This window comes from Penaeus monodon, chromosome 7 (genome assembly GCF_015228065.2).
Source record: "Penaeus monodon isolate SGIC_2016 chromosome 7, NSTDA_Pmon_1, whole genome shotgun sequence".
Classification (NCBI taxonomy): domain Eukaryota; kingdom Metazoa; phylum Arthropoda; class Malacostraca; order Decapoda; family Penaeidae; genus Penaeus; species Penaeus monodon.
Window position 1 is genome coordinate 35026029 of NC_051392.1, and position 5000 is coordinate 35031028.

Below are 5000 nucleotides of genomic sequence, written 5' to 3' on the forward strand. Positions count from 1 at the left end.
TCTTCTTTTGTCGAAGGGAGCGTTGTTTATGACGGACGGTCAGGAACACTTCTTGATTAACTTATGATCTCTGGAAATCGGAGATAAATTTTATGCAACTTTGTATTATTTTCTGAGTGTACTGTTGCTAAGACTGTGAACTTTATTGAAGTCTGGAAAGATCATGTAAATGCTATTATGGCCTCTGTCTAGCACATTAGTTTTTTTTTTAAACTAATAACTGATACAAATGATATGCTGGAAAACTTTTGATATCCACTTATATCAAAGGATCTACTTTTGATTGTGTATATCGTCTTAGGTCTAGACTAATTTAAATGTATTATTTTGTACACCCTAGCTGAGACGAATAAAGATAGACAGATAGATATATTAATACAGGTATAGATATATAGATATATATTGGCTACTTTAGATCTTTCGTTAATTAAACCTTAACTGAACGGCAGATTAATTTAAGGGAACAAGAAGAACCTGAACTTTGAATGTATATTATCTAGTAAGTTTTTTGTAGATCAAAGTATATTTGGCTGATATGCGCGTAGGTCGATTCTTACCATTGAGGGTCCGTTGTTGGACGTAGGCTTTCCCCAACGTAGGTTCAACATCCTGTAATTTCTTGTAGAGGAAAGTATATTGCCAATTTTAGACTTTTCATATAAGACTATTAGATTTATGGAACAGACAGAAGCTAAAAAGTTGCACTGATTTATATCTTTATTCAGGCGAGAGAGGTGTCATAAAGTGATTGTTTGGGTTAATTGAATAGTCTAGTCTAAGATGTAACTGTAAGTGACATGTAATATATGAAGTAATATTTTATATGTAATCTTAGAGATTGTAATTAGTGAAATAGATTTTGGAAAGTGCTGGATTTAATCTGTAGTCATTGAGTAAATCTATAGCTTCGAAAATTCTGTTGTGCTTGTGACAAATTTAACTACTGTTGATGTTGCAATGGAATGAAACGTAGTTTTTGTGTTCTAAAGGCATATATAGAATATACTGCAAAATACGAATTAGTTATAATGTACAATTGCATTAAATTGAATGATTTTGAACAAAGTATATGACGCCTGGAGTTTTTATAACTGGTTCTGAGTTAGGATTTAATACAACAATTAATTGTTAAATAACGTATTGATAAGTTATTATTATTATTATTACACATTATTACATATTATTTACACACACACAGATACACACACACACACACACACACACACACACACACACACACACACACACACACACACACACACACACACCAAACACACACACACACACACACACACACACTAACACTCACAGTCAGATAACCAACCTCACACACGTATTATTTTTCAAGAAGCAAAGGACAGCCAATTAATACACGTGAAAGCGATAATTGTTGCGTTGTTCTGCTCGTGTTTTGTGGATAAATATTTTATTTTTTTTTAGAGGAAACGAATCATTATTATTTATTTCTTCATCTATTTTATCTGTTTCATTTTTATTTGTTTTGTTATTGTTGTAGTTTCTCCAGAATGTCGATTCACAATTGCCTTACCTTTATCATTATGATTCATCATTATCATCATATTCTTCGTTATTACGTCTAGATGTATTTCCTGATGAACATATGTACATATATATATATATATATGATATATATAGTGTATATATAAAATATATATAATATATTTATAATATATATAATTTCTATAATATATATATAATATATATATGATATATATAATATATAATATATATATAATATATATAATACATATATATATGTATATATATATATATATATCGTGTGTGTGTGTGTGTGTGTGTGTGTGTATTATCTATCATTACGTAAGGAAGTGAGGGCGTAGGAAACGGGTACCAGATATCGACATTATCTTCATGAATTTAAACGAAGGGATTCCGCATGTCCGCATGTCCAACCTGCCATCTGTGCAATGCTCAGCCTCGGGAAGCTCTTCGTCCTTTGCAAGATGAATGGGAAATGGGCGGAGTCAGAGTGGCTTCCTGCCAGGTGCAAGCCAGTGATGCATAGGCCGAGCAACCTGGCAAGTCTGTACGAGAGAAATGCCCCAGTCTATTGAGCATTGGCATTAGCATCCTTATGTAAAAGGCATGCCAGTCATTCTCAGTGTCATTCCAGTTATTCCCAAAGTCACTCCAGTCTTTCCCATTCCGATCTAAATTTGGATTCGGCGTTTCACTATTAAGCACTGTGGTTGGTTTCCTCGTGAAAAGGTTTTCCAGTCTAGATCATGGTAAAATATTCCAGTTCCCGTCATTCCCATCACCATTTCAGTCAGTCCCAATGTCATTCCAGTCATTTTAACGCCATTCCAGTCTTTCCCATTTTAATCTAAATTTGGAAGTGTAAACCATTCTGGTCATTCTCATTCCAATCTAAATTTCGAAATATATTAACGTTTCACTATTTAGCACTTGTCTGCACCCTCCCAAGAAGCTTTACTACAACCCTTACTGAGCACTTCAAGAGGCTGAGGCTTCCGTTCAAAAAGGGCTTTCAGGTCATCTGGGTCAAGGTCACTTTGAGAGACGAATCTTATTAGCGTCTTTGTCTCTCAAATAGGATTAGGGTTTAAGCTAGAATCATTATTCGCTTATTAATCACATCCCCTCTCACCCTCTAGAAGTCGCTCGCATGTTTTGAGTAAATCCCAAGCGATCATGTGATATGTATCATTAACTCTTTATTAGTTATCAGTTATCATCGCCATCCTGTTGATCTATTTTGTAATTACAAACCTGTCCAGTGCATCTTCACTTCCAAAAAAGAAAAGAAAGAAACGAGACAAAAAATTGAAAAGCTATTATTTACCGTGTCCATCTTCCATCGTCTTTGTAAACATTGTAAGTTCCTTTAAAACTGTTGTCAGAATGGATTTTAACTAGGAAGAAGAAGAAAAAAAGATAGATTCATTTTATCTAACAACAATATCCTGAAATGAACCGTATCTATTGCGACAAATGGTGTAAATATATGAACAACAATGAATATCTTCACAATACAAGGTGTATTGTAAAGATATTCATTCTCATCCATACCTCTTCAGAACTAGAACTGGAATTTCATGATACCATTAGCTTTTCGGATCTCTCCTTCACCTCCCTTTCACCCCCTCCCTCCCCCACTCTGACTCTATCCGCAGGCTTATCGGTCCTAGATCAAGCCTTCCTCGTGACCGTGATAGAGAGGATCAAAGGAAGTTGTTAACTGAAGGGCGTAGTGTGTAGCAGCCTCGCCCATCCTCCTGTTTCGTTGTAACAAGGGTCGCCATGCTCGCAAAACACGTGGGAAGCATGCAATATTTTTCCATTCTTTCTTTTGTTTAAAGCATAACATTCAAGCTTTGATTCGTAATGTACTATTTAGTGTTCATCATTTTATGTAAAATAGACGCTCTTTATTGATAGATTTTTTTAATGTTTTGAATATCTTAACACTTTAATCCCTCAAGGTATTCGACGCTAATGTTGGCACAGCAGATAATTTTAGATAATCAAATCAATCTAGCCCAACTTGAGCACCGGACTCAAAGACAGTCATAACAATCTGAGTTCGAGAGTTCGAATCACCGGCACGTTGTTCCTCTGGGCAAGGAACTCGATAGCCCACAGACATGAGAATCCACAGTCCAGTGGAATGTCCCCGTGCTAGTCCCACACCGGGATGAATGGGGAGGGTTGGCGGCAGGAAGGACATCCAACTTTAAAAACAAGCCAAGACTGTGATGCGGGTCATTCAGCTGTGGCAAACCCCTGAGAAGAAAAACTGAAAGAAGTTTTATAAAAATCAATCCAAACTCAAGATATAACGGGTTACAGAACGCCATTCCTTTCTCTCAAGGGTTTTTTCCGGTGTACCTTAGAACCAATACGTCTTTCCCGGTACTGGAAATCCATCAGTGGTGACCCCTTGGGTAGTTTATAATACCGGGGGGAAATCTCCCATCTGGTAGGGTTCCCCCTCCTTCCTCGGTCTCCTCCCATCCCCATTTGTCAAGGAGGCTTCCGCTTGGAGGAGGACAGGCAGACATACGGATGAAGATATAGTGTGGGACGAAGATCTGTGTGTGTGTGTGTTCTCTCTCTCTCTCTCTCTCTCTCTCTCTCTCTCTCTCTCTCTCTCTCTCTCTCTCTCTCTCTCCTTTCTACAATCAAACACTTATATGCAGATTTCGACGACGATATTGAAATTTGATACTGAACTTTATCGGACCCTGCCTTTATATTTGGATGTTCACATTTGACTAATATATTCTTCCTCTTATCACATTATTGGATAATTTGATTGTATAATTGGATAATTTGGCGTAAGCTCTACACACACACACACTACACACACACACACACACACACACACACACACACACACACACACACACACACACACACACACACACACACACACACACATCTAAGTATCTATTCATTCATGTATTTATGTATAGAGAGAGAACTCGATATATGGGTAAATAGATAAATACATAGATATAAAAAGATAAATATAGATGTGTGTATATGTGTGTATACGCTCCAGATTAATTTACTGTGAGCCTTTGGACCTGTTATTTTTTTTTTTCATTTTCTGTTTGTATATACGCATTTATTATATTTACATAAACTGGAAATTGAAGAGAAACAAACAAACAAACAAAAAGGAATATGAATATACCAAATTGACAGCATTTTCGTCCTGCAATTAATTCTAATTAGAAATATGATATGGAATTTCTATTTCTATTTCTAAAACGACTCTCCAGATTTCAAATCTAAAGACTTTCAAGTTCAACTTACTAATAAATCCTCAAAAAAAAAGAAAGAAAAAAAAGTGGAAGATAAAACAAAGAAAGACAGGAGGGAAAAGAGAAGAAAAGAAAGAAAGAAAAAAAGGAAAGAAAGAAAGAAGAAAATAAATAAATAAATAAAGAAAATATATGTATATATTTACATTGTATTTTTTTTTCTGC